The following is a 13,179-nucleotide window of genomic DNA, read 5'->3' as shown; positions in this document are numbered from 1 at the left end:
GCTTCTGCAGAGAGCAAGCAAGGTCCTTTGCTCTGCCCTTCTGAGAGAAGAAGACCAGAGGAGAAATAATCCAGCACCTCGGGATCCATCCTGGCAGAAGCAGGACTGCTCTTTTCATTTCCACCCCTGCAAAACCTCACTGTGAAAGGGGAAGGGCCAAACAGCACTTGGCTCTGCCTGGTGTTGGGAAGGAGGATGAGGACATTGCCATTACAGACTTGGGAGGAGAGAAGCAGCACCTCAGAGAGCAGTTCTTCATGAATCTTACTTCCACAGGTGTAGGCCTGATTTAGGGCTTGAGAGATCGAATTCATTTTTGGACTGGCGATGGGCTAATGGCAGATTGGTGGTGGCCCCCACATAGATTTACTCCGTGCTTACAGAACATGCAAAGCACGGGTGTCCGCTTTTCAGGCTAGCCAATGCTTAGAGGTCCCCAGGATTTCAAGCCCCCTGCCTGCCCAGCTGGAGGATTCCCTTCTCGCTGACCCTGGGGCTGTAACGCCGAGCACAAGAGCACTGGGAGCCTCAGTTCACGCAGGGGCTCACGAGACTTGCCCTCTCCCCACCGGAGGACTGGGTGACAAATGTAGACACTGCAATTTTTAGGCTGCCTGAGCTGGGGGTTAGGAGCTGGAAAGTCAGGACACAGACGGGGACTTTTTAGTGTCCTGGGCTCTCCGCCAGACAGTGGAGAGCTGTGCCAGGCCACAGGGTTGCAGCAGTGAACAAGCCAGGGAGTCCCCAGGAGATAAGTCAGCTTTGTTGCCTTTGGAAAAAAAAAAATAACAAAACAAGGAGACTGGAGCAATTTGTGAGGGATGGCAATGACTGTAGTTTCCCTTCCAGATCAGAGGGGAAATCTTCCATGTTTCAGAGTACAAGAAACTGAGTTTTAGACAATTCTAGCCACAGTCTCGAGGCCTCAATCTATGCAACTGCTTAGGCATCTACAGACAGAGGCAGAGCTAACTGCATACTTGCTCCAGCCCTTCACTGGGGAATGTTTCTAATGTATATTCAGACTTTAGAAGACAAAATACATATGGCTCACACTAAGCCAGTACTCCTCTCTTATTTTGTTCAGGACACTGACCTTCCTGCCTCTCTTTCTGTGATTGATCAATCAGAATGTTGTTGTTGATACCTACAGCTGCCTGTCTCTATTATAAATGCTTCAGATGATAGCTGAATGTATCATCACATGAATTTGACCCTAAATATAAAAGCACTTTCTGTCCTTGCTCTGTGGTAACCATAGAAGCAAGGCTAAAGAAATGTTGCATCTCATATTTTCAGAAGAACCTGCTCGTCTTAATATTTTCTGCTCATGCTGGTATTAAGTCCACAGATGCCAGAAGAGTATCACCATGTATTTCTTCTGAGCCTTGCATACATGCAGCTCATGACAACAATACATGGCAGAATCATATGAAAAAAGACTGTGAGAGGCCACTCACATGCTTGGACTCTCCAGTGAGGACTTTAAAGTATCGTGGTGAGCAGGAACCAGGATCCTTCTTCCTTGGACAGCAGCACCTCTTTCTGCCCCTGCTTTACCTGCTGTCAACCCTGCAACAACCCCTCAGCCCTTGCTGGCAGGAGCTCAGCACAGCTCAGCGCCAGGCTGGGCTGGTGCTGGTGACGTTAGCTTTGTCGTCCCTGGGAGCAGGGCACGGTAACCCTTACTGACAACTATGCTCTGTCTTGTGAAACCTAAATACTGGGAGAAGTATTTGGGGGGCATAATATATACAATGATCTGCTCAGACCCTAGACATCATCCTGGCCTTTGCTTCCTCGGTCAGAGTGAAACCTGTTGGTGAAACAGAGGGCTGGAAACCAGAGTTTTGAGCTGTTCTGTGCCACAATCAATCTTTTTAAAATATTCACTGAAGAAAGATCTTGCTTCTGGAGCACACGTTGTTTACAGGCTGAATTCCATGCTGAGGTTGATATTTATAGCTACTATGAATCTTTTAAAGGAGAACAGCCTCTAACTGCAGTAAGGTATGAGGCTTTAATAATACAATACTTGCAGAGGCTGGACAAAATGTATGGTAGCCATTTTTTTTGTAGCCAACGCATTGCAAACAAAGAAACAGAAAATGAATTACACCCGTGCTGATGCCAGCAATCACAATTACAGACTGCATAGAAAGCAAATGAAGGAGTATGTTTTTCCTAGGGCAACCTCCTAGTTTGCTGCTGGTTTTCTGATCATTGGCTGATCATTACTTCTGTTTTTTAAAGAGTTTCATATACATGGGAGAATAAGGAACCTGGCAGTTCCATAAAAAGACACAATAACGATATGCATTATATGCAACTGATATGCATTTTTTTCCTTAATATTTTATCGTCTATTTTAGCTGTATTTGTAGAGACACAGTGACACCCAGTGGTTGCTAATATATAGAGTAGGCTGACCCATGATTTATTTGGAGTACAGGTTCACATTATTAACTAGCTCATATGCATTCCAGGGTCAGAACAGTTTCAGCATATGATGAAAAAACCGTGATTCAGTATCTGGTTTTATTTTATATATTTTATTGAAGGTCTTAAACTAAAATAGAATAGAAATACACAGCACTAATCATACTAAGCAAAGAATAATAGGAATGTCATAAGTCGCCATCTTTTAGGTTACACTTTGTACTTTCTTCTGAAAAATTCCTTTAAGAAAAGAAAACCATACATCTCTGGATTCTTCCAATTTCCTACAGTAACATGAAGTTAATGTAATGTTTTCTTAGAGCCCTTGCTAAATAAAACTCTATTGGCTTCAGTACAATTCAAATAATTAGCTCTTTCCATTTGTCACAAAACTTTTGCTAATCAAGTCTGTAGGGGAAGTATTCTCTATTTGTCTTTGGGGCAGGAGACAGGATGATTTACATTCAATTTTTTTATTCCAGCTTTATTTTAGCATTTTGGCTAGCAAATCTGCTCTTACAGTTGACAAAGTGTGAAGACCACTTCATACTTTCAAGAACCAAGCTGGTTTTTCTCTACCTCTAAAGTGCAGATTGAAATTTTATTGTGGATTTTTTGCAGGAGCCAGGTCAGACTTCAAAACGGAAACTTGATGCCAGGTTTAATTAAAAAACAAATTGTCTTTGCATCATTTTGACATAAAGAAAAAGTTTCCTGCTTGAAATGAAGCAAATATTGAGGAGTGATTCCTAATTTCTAATCTAGCAGTAGAGTCATTGATTGTTTTTGTAGAGCAGCGGCTCAGTAATCCAATTACCTTCGATCTGCAATTTTTGTTGAATCTTTGCTGAAGATTCACAGAGGTTTCTCTTATGTTCTTACAGTCCGCAGAAGGAGCATAACAGTTTAAGAGCAATTCTGTGCCAAGCACAGACTAGCATTAGTACACTGCAAAAGACTAGACTGTGCACGTTCAAGAGTGAGGGGAAGCGAAGGAACAGTGAAGCCCAGGCTCTCTGAGGATACTAGAGAAACTCCCAGTGACATCAGTGCAGTGTAACTGTGCAGAACTGCCTATGAGTGTTGCCCCAGATGATTCATGCTGTTGCAAATCTGCCAGTGAAAAATCCCTCAAGGATGGGGAAGATACATGCTTATGAATTGACTAATATGCTACAACAATGTAACCCTGACTGTTGTGATATATTAGTATACTGACTCATTTTCCAGGCTATGGCTTTAATGAAATGGAACCTGCTTTGGCAGGGGGTTGTACTAGATGATCTCCAGATGTCCCTTCCAACCCTAACCATTCTGTGACTCTGTGACTCTGTGACTCTGTGAAATACTTGATTTTGTCCTAAAGCCTGTGAAAAAACCTCCTAGTCACCCTTATTTCTTTTCATGTAGTGCTGGAAAAGGTTTATTTCCTACCAGTCACGCACATTCACTCTCATCTGCCAATATATTGTTCAGAACAGGGTTTCTTCAGGCCTCTTTTAGGCTTATCTGTGACCTGACATGCCCTCTTGCCACAAGTGCATGAGCTCCTACCAGAGTTTTCCAGTAAGACACTATTGCTACTAGCAGTGCTGAGCCAGGTGTGCTCCACATTCGTACCTTCAAACCTTCAATTGGAAGTGGTCTGGGGTAGTTTTGAGTAGAGGACCTAAAGGATTGTGAGTAGAGCTCCTGAGACATCCATGTGCCATGAAGAAGGCCTAGAAGTAGCTAGGGTTCTGCAAGTGTCTCCAGATCAATGAGATTTCTCTATGGATACTGAGATATTCATGGGCTTGAAGAGGAACAACCTTTTTCTGTTCTCCCTATTATACTTCTGTAATTTGGAGAAAATTGTCTGAGTTTTAACAGTGCCAACGTTCTTGTTATTTTCAGCCTTTTGGCACATGGTTCCATTTGATCGAAATCTCAAGCTAATTTTTGAGGTCCCAGTCTTGAAAGGATTTGAGCCGTTGCAGCTCCCACAAATGTAACCTGATCATTCCTATATCCCAGTCAAAATTCAGTTAAATACATTTTGTTAAAAATGTCTTTGTTTAAAAAAAAGTTGTCAGGGAAGATTCACAGGAAAAAAAGGAAAGGGGACAGAAAGGAGTAAAGTTAAAGTAGAAAAGGAAAGCAAATGCAGAGGAGTACATGCCGTATGTGAAGGAATCTCTATGGTTAGAAATTGTCCCAATCTTATTTCCCTTCCATGAGAACCCATTATGTTTTCACACATGAGAACTACCACAATAAGGACATTAATGTTCTTCTTGCGTGCTAACTAGTTATTAGACGCTTACAGTAAGGAAGGTGATCAGAGAATACTTGTCACATGTCTGAACTACCCTAATTCAAGGAAACTGCCACCTCAATGCATCATATGAGGCAGGTCAAGCTTCGGGTGAAGCAAACTTTCTATGTAAGAATTTTAATTAGCAATGAGCACAATAAAATACATAAGCTGCTGAAAGTTAACAAGTGCTACTGTTTGAGATTTATGTTCAAATCCATGCTGTGTACTTCCCTTTCCTCACCACCGTAATGGATTAGCAGTATACTGGGTAGTAATCAACAAATATTACAATCATCCTTGTAATCTTATTATCAAACTTGTAAGAAGCATTAAGGGCACATTTATACCACTTGTGGGAAACAGTCCAAACACAACGAACCAAAAGCTGCTTATCTACAAGCAAAAACAGAACTATATGACTGAAGGGGGGCAAGTTAATCAGAGCTATCAAGAGACTAATTCAGGTCCAGAGGGCTGGGAAGGCAGATTAAATGATCGTTCATAAATCATTGAAAGCATACACTATACAGTATTGTAACAATAAACAATGATCTTCTGTAGGGTGCAGTTTCCTGCTTTCTATATATCTATGTTTTGACATTTTAAGTATCTCATCAACATCTTTTTATCCCTAAGTTGTGAATGTGTAGAAATAGCATTATAACTCAGCTTGTTAATCATCAGACCTTTAGGAAGGAAGGGGATAGACTGTAAAAACAAACCTAAAATTGTTCATGTTTACAGGCAGCACTACTGTGCTTACTACAAGCACGTACAAAATATAAAAGAATATGGTCCAAGATATTCTAGAGGAAAACTGGGGAAAGAAACTGAGAGAATGTGAAAAATAAGCTTTATATATGCCTCAGGCTCCTTTGCTTTATAGGATGGAGAGGAGGATACTGCTGGTTAATTTCTCACTTAAAAATATTTTCTAGAAGTACTGAAATGTGCTGGTTTAGTGAGGAAAACAGCACACCAAAATGCAGGCTTATTCACTGACTCCACCATGGAACAACTGGGGTCTGGTCTTATTATTCCTTTCTTCTAGCAGGATTGAGACTATCCACAGGCTATGATTAACTCCTCTTTAGAATTGTCTTACAAAGACTCAGTTACCCATTTTTGAAAGTGATTAAAACATTGCTCTTCGGCTGCTTGCTTTTTTCCCTGTCAACAGTCCTAACAAAGACTTTTCCACTACTTACCAAAAGTAAAGGTTTCTTCCAAGGACTAGAGTTAATGGCACTTGTTTCTGATCTCACAAGACACGGAACACACTCCAGTTCCCTATACAACATAGTCTTCCACATTTCTAGTGACTGATTTTCCATTGCTATGCACTGTATGTACAAACTTACATCAGCACAAAGTGAGGGCAAAAGGCTGCCATTGCAAAGCACTCTCTCTGGAAACATGACATGCTGCAATAAAAGACAACATAGCACATTGAGAAGAAGCTAATAGTCCTTTAATTACAATAATTAAATTATGCGTGGTTGTGTTAATTTTTTCATAGAAAACAGAAGGGTCTTCAGACTGGAAGAATAAGACTGAATAGCATGAGAATCTAAAAACAAGTGAAGTCAGTTGTTGATAGCACTGTCAAATCACGCTTGTACAGATCTGTCTCGAACTATCAGAGCAACCTCATTTGTTCATTTTTGTGACTTCACAGACTTGTTGTTTAGTACACAACAGGAACAACAAGTGGAGAACTTTCCCTTTCTCCACTGAAAAACTTTACATACTCCATTTATAGCTCTTGGAAGGTGATTGCTTCAGTGCTTGCATAGTCCTTTGGTTTTTGGCATAGCATTAGAGATAAGCCCTCATCTGGCTCTTATTTTCCCTCTAGGCCTTACCCAAATCTGCCTGCTCTATAGCTCTGGTTTCCAGCTTGGTCCTATTATGTCCAAGATGCCAACTGGCAACAAAACTGCACAGCCGCCTGGAGCACAAAGTACTTTTCTTGGTCATTCTAATTTCTCACCATTTTGTCCGAGCTCCTGGTTTGCTCCCTAAGTTTCTCCCTAAGGTGCCTTAATTGCAATCATCCTGAAAAAAGGATCACCCATCTCCATTCAAGCCCCAGGACTGAATTTTTACCACCCTCTGTCCAAGACCTTGTTCTTACGAGGCCACCTGCCTGGACTACCCACACTTTCTTCCTCAGGTTAGCAATAGCTATCAATCCTTTTCTGTCAGCTTTCTAGATCTGAGTTTTCGCAACTACCTTTAAATGGAAAACGAAGATACGTTAGTTGTTTAAAACACCTGTCCACATCCTAGTACATTAATTATGAGGCCTAATGGAGCTCTTTGGTTTTATATTATATGTTTCAACTGTCAGAGTGGATTTATACATCTCAAGACAAGAACACTTAGTATGTTGCAATTCAATATCCACCAGAAAATAGGGAGTATGCTTTTCTACTGTTTTTTTCTTACAGAACAAAGCTGTGGAAGGCATGAAATTTGCCTGGGTCTGCAGCATCAGGTGCCAGTGATAAAGAGTAAACAAAGGAATAGGCAGAACAAAAATGGTCTCTAATTTATTCAACTTTTCATTGCTTCTACTGTAAACAACATTAACCACGGTCTTTGGTGAGAAATATAGACTGCTGAGGGAGCAGGAAGGAAAGAAACCAAATACAGTTGTGGGAAGAGAGATGTAGGGGTTACCATTATTCTTTCACATTTTGACCAATCTGAAATAGAGCTTTGAAGCACAAAGTTACTCTGCTAAGCAACTAAGCAATTGAAAGGATTGTTATTCATAAATGTTGATGAGACTATCTTCTTTAAACTGTATTACTTTGAGATTGCCTTTCTGTGCCAAAATAAAAAGTATTTACTACAGAAATCCATATGTCTGTTTTCACAGATGCACCCTCATAATTTTAAACCAATTTTTCTATTTTACTCAACTTTATTCAGTTTTCAGTCTATATATTTTATATAAAGTTTGGCTACTTGGAAAAAAAAAAGTATTTTCTAGCCTGGGTCAAAATTTGTCAATAGAGATAACAAGCATTTTCACTGAATTCAGTCCTTTCTTCTCCCAGTGGACAAAAAGAATGGTTGATTATCATCTCTTTGTAGCATTTTTTTTTTCAATGCTTAAAGAACATAAAAATTTTATCATATCTTTTTCAGACTTCTCTCTCAATCAAAACAAAATGAAGCTATTCCTCTTAAGTCACATTTTCTTAACCTCCAGCTGTTCTTGGTGCTCTCTCTCAATTTCTCTATACCTTTCTTAATTATGATACTGAGGCTGAGCACAGATTTGTTGCTCAGGACTCACCAGTATATGTTTTTCGCAATTGCATATTTCCAGTCTTCCACAGAAGACCCCTGCTTCTTTCCTGCTACACAGGTTAATGTCCATTTTATACGCATGAAATTGATGTCTCATTCCCAGCTACAGCCCTTTACATCTGTGTATACTGAATTCCCTAATGTTTTTGGACCACCTCTTAAATGCATCTGATTTTATTTATGGTTTTGTATTCCAACAGGGCTTGTAAGCCTTCCAAGCTCAGTATCATCTGAAATGTTACAAGTGTATCCTCCATTCTGTCATTTAAGCCATCAGTTAAAATATTGGTTAGAATGAGGAGGGACTTAATTGATTATATCAAAATGTTCTCTCACTTAGTGAAGCACTTGTGATAACTCTTTGAAAGTAATTTTTTAACCAGTTGTGCACCCATTTTATTTATATGTATTTAATTAGCTTCTTGTTAAGGATAGTGTTAAAAACCTCATTTGAGTTATGATCCAGACTTATCTTTCCTCAATCTTAATCACCCTGTTCCCTGGAAAGGTTTGATGTCATTTGTTCACACTCTCTTTTATCTCTATCATTTAAGTGCTTAAAAATGTTTGTGCGATAATCTGTCTCAGAATTTTTCTTGGTATCAAAGTGAGGTTGGCTTGTCTATAATTTCCTCCTTTCAAGCAAAAGATACTGAATTTTCCACTTTTCTGCCTCCACAAATTTTTAGAGACAGTTGTCTATGGTTCAATGATTCTTTAAGTTTGTTCTTTACATACTTAATTGTGAATTTCCCTAAGTTCTGCTAACCTGAGTTCATCTGTTTTAGTTAAATAATTTTTATTTATCCTTATTTGTACTACCGTGACCTTGTTAAAATGATTTGAGTAGGTGCCTTAACAGAATGAATCTTTTTGGTAATGACTGAAACAAAAACAACTTTGAAAACTAGTTTTGCTTGCATCATCCAGTATTTGCATTCCTTTTTTTTTTTTTTTACAGAGCTATGCAATAGTTTATCTCTCTTCTATATAACCTTTATACTTAGGATTTATATAAAAGCTTTATATAAACTTTCCTTACAGCATTTTATAGCCCTGCTAATTGAAACTCATTGTGAACCTAGGTGTTTCTGATTTTATCCTTATATGTTTTTTTCTGCTGTTATAGAATGATGTTTTGATTGTCAAAACACATATACTCAGTTCGTAAAATTACTGTTACTATTCTTACCTAGAACTTCCACAGCATCACTGGAGATACAGCAGTTGTCTTGTTGGATTTCTTCGAGTTCACTTAGTTCATCAGACTGATCTTACAATGTAGGTTATGCTATCCTCAATAGCTGTCAAATGATTCATGTATAATAAGCATAGCTTTCTCAAATTTCTGATACCTTCAGCTATGAAAAAAAATTATAAACACCGACTCTTGTTCAGCTACTGTATCGTGTAATCAATATAAACTGCCCCTCAGCCCAGAGAAAGTAATTCATAGTAGATCAAATGTGATTTTCCTGTGGAACAAATCCAGGAGAAGCATTCTTTTACCATGCCATCAAAGAGAGAATGAGTAGACATATGAATTGCCATCTCCATTTCAGGTGCTGGATTATGTGGCCCTGGCAAACATTCAAAGTTTTCAACCTTGGTATCCAGTAACTGACCTTGCAGAAAGCCAGCAACAGGCCAGGGAAGGGAACTATACCACCTTTGCAACCTTCTGACTTGCAGTTCGTGCAGATTAGCCAGTCCTGGGATTCACATGTTAGATCTGTGTGACTACAGTATGCATTACTAACTTGAAAGGAGAACTCTAATACTTCATGGCAATCAGGATACAGAATATATCAAGACTTCATCCCTGAAGACTTTAATATGGAAAGACAGCATTTATATATATATGAAAGGTATTAGAGTATTAAGAGAGAGATTTGTAAATCAGTAACAGTTTTTGACAGTTGGATGGAATGAACTTTCAATCTAGTTCTTTTTTTAAACTGTCTTTTGCATTCTGGTTAGTCTAAGAGTTGCTTTCATACAGTTTGGGGCTGAGCCTAGTTGAATCTTCCATCATCGACATAATAAAATGTAGTAACATGTAGAAAGTCTGAAGCTTACAAAAAAACAGCTTCTAAAGGGAGTCCTGGAAGGTTTGTATGTGCTGCTTTTTGAAGTGCATATATGTAGACTAAGGGACAGGGCTGAGTCAGACATGTGTTTCAAGATCAGACTTTAGAATCAGGTGGAGTAAAGAAGCACAGTCCCATAAACCGAAGGAAATCATGGAAACCTATTTTAGGGAAATGCCTCGGTAACAAATGTCATGCCTCTCTGGGAGTGCTGAAAGATTAGCCTAGATGTATGGATTACATTCTTAGAAAAAGAGAGTCCTTTAACAACAGGGAAGAGGTTTATATTTGAAAAACTCATTACAAATCCCCATTAAATTTTGTATTAATTTTGTCCATAGAACTAATCTAATTCAGTGTTCAGCTCACCCACAACTCACTTATCGTAAACAAGTGATGGGATGTGTTTAACTGTCTGCACTTCAACTATCTGATCACAGACGATTTTCACCCTTTCAGAATTTTTCACTGGATTGGGGTTTCCCCTCTTTGTGTCTTAGCATTTGTAAAATTTCCTAGTGTTCACTGTCTTATTCTCTCAGATGAAAAAATTCAGACCATACAAATCAAATCAGAGTTTACTTAACTACAGAATTATAAGACTATGGTAAAAATGAGTGCATTGAAAGTTTTTCATGTTTTTTTTTTAAATAATTTAACTCCTGACTAGAAGATAAAAATATAGCTAGTAATACTTACAATATCCTTGCAGGTCATGAAAGAGAAAAGGGTTGTGTTTCTCAAGTGACTTAACCACAATATTGCAAGCTTCTGAACCTTTATTCAAAATCATGTAAATCATCATTTTTGAGGCTTCTTGTTCAACCTTTTCACAGGCAATGGTATTCACTTCTTCACAAGACAGAATCACTCAGAATCACAGAATCAACCAGGTTGGAAGAGACCTCAGGGATCATCGAGTCCAACCGCTGCCCCTACACCACCCTGTCAACTAGACCATGGCATTAAGTGCCATGTCCAGTCTTTTCTTAAACACATCCAGAGATGGTGACTCCACCACCTCCCTGGGCAGCCCATTCCAATGTCTAATAACCCTTTCTGTAAAGAAATTCTTCCTGATGTCCAACCTGAACCTCCCCTGGCGAAGCTTAAGACGTGACATTGCAGGCTAAAAGGTCATCTGCTATTTTCTTCCCAGTGTTCATTCCCATTCTTTGAACGAGATGTACTCCGTCGCTTTCTACAAATTCCACTGAGAAGAGAGAATTCAGTTTCTTAGAGTAAGTCTAGCTCATACCATAGCTGCCACATAAAATGTCCTTCAGTATTCAGTGCACACTTTTGTGGTGCACTGAGCGGCTAATATCTACACAGGTACAAATAGTATTCAGGAAATGGTGAGATCTTAGTGGAAATGTAGAAAAGTTTATGAAAGTTTCTGTGAATGGATAGAAGGTTTCTGGTAAAAAAAGATGCAGTATGGAATGTATCAGTATGGGTATGAAAGTCACATGATATGTCTGAGATGTTGGCCAGCATCGCAGAAACATATTAAAAGTTTCAATGGAAATTGCTTTTGAAAATTATGTTATTTACTGATATGTCTAAATATGGATTCATATTTCTGGATCTGCACTTGAAAATCTTGGCAAGTTCATGCAGGTCATGACAAATATAATTTGATTCTTCAAACAAAACCTGTATGAAGTACTTAAACATTATTACACTCATTTTAAGATTAAAATAGTCAAATGAGTTATACTTAATGTGTAAGCTCATAGGCAGTCCTGAACACATCCCAGGATGAAAATATCCCCAAACAGGCTTCTGTACTCTGTGGTGGGGACGGCTAAAAATCAGTGTCGGGGCATGCAAGCACTCCTAACCAGAAGGAATATATATATGATATTTATCTGTCTGTAGCTTGGAGAAATGCACAGATTCTCAGCTTCCAAGCTAGCTAAGAAGTGCCTATATCTGACCAGAATTATTTTTGAATAGCCAGTTAAAGGTAGGTAACAGCATTGTGTAGGCAGTAAGGAGAAAAAAAAAAAAAAGAGGTGATAGGAATGAGGTGAGGCTCTGGCCTGATGTTGGTAAATTGGAGTCATTAGGGACAGCCCCGTTTCAGTTAGGCAGCTCTGTTCTCTTCCACAAAATCCAGGAGAGGTTAGAGATATAATAGTAATAACTATGATAGTCATGGGAATGTCTTTTGTGGGAAGAAGTGTGTGTGCCACAAGCATTTCTCCAGAAAGAGCTGCATTTTGAGAATTTTACATTTTTGCAAATTTGCAATTTCATTGTGTGGAATTTTACAATAAGTATTGGGGTCATTGATTTATCTGCATATACCAAAATAAAACTGGACTAACATTCCTCTAAGTTTTCTAGACCTCAAATATTACAGTAAATAAGACTTTTTCAGGGATAATTTTATAAAACTTAAGCTTCTGTATAATTGTGGGGCAAAGGGAGAAGGTGGTCTTTACAACTCTGAAATAATCTGCAATATTTTGGAATAAACCATAGAAATTACTATAAGATATCTAACACAAGAAGTATCCAGTTCAAAAAAATATTTTGTCAGAAAAAATTATTAATCCCAAATTTTCCATCTATAATACATTGAAATATACATATTTTTTATAAAAATTCGCTGTAAAGGCTACCTTTAAAAAACATTTCAGAGCAAGACTTGTTACAATGTTAACAAATAGCCATATTATATAATTAGAACATAAATATAGCAAATATAATGTACTGTTTTTTGAAAAGACAATTTCTTTTTATTTGATCTTTTAATTACTATTGACATCTAACATTAAATACAAAGAAACTGTAGTTTATAAATCTTACTTGTTCAGACTGAAAGGTTCAATGCTTGAACTGTGGAACAGTGAATTTAATATCCAGACTGAAAAACAAAACAAATCAAAAGATTGAATACTCCAGATGTTATTGTCATTTGCCTAGACCACAAAAAAATTACCTTTCATGAAATGCTGATATGAAACTAGTCAGATATAACAATATTCTCTCTAGGCAAATTGACTAAAATTACTT

Source organism: Nyctibius grandis, chromosome 1 (genome assembly GCF_013368605.1).
Source record: "Nyctibius grandis isolate bNycGra1 chromosome 1, bNycGra1.pri, whole genome shotgun sequence".
Lineage (NCBI taxonomy): Eukaryota > Metazoa > Chordata > Aves > Nyctibiiformes > Nyctibiidae > Nyctibius > Nyctibius grandis.
This window is presented reverse-complemented; position numbering follows the sequence as displayed.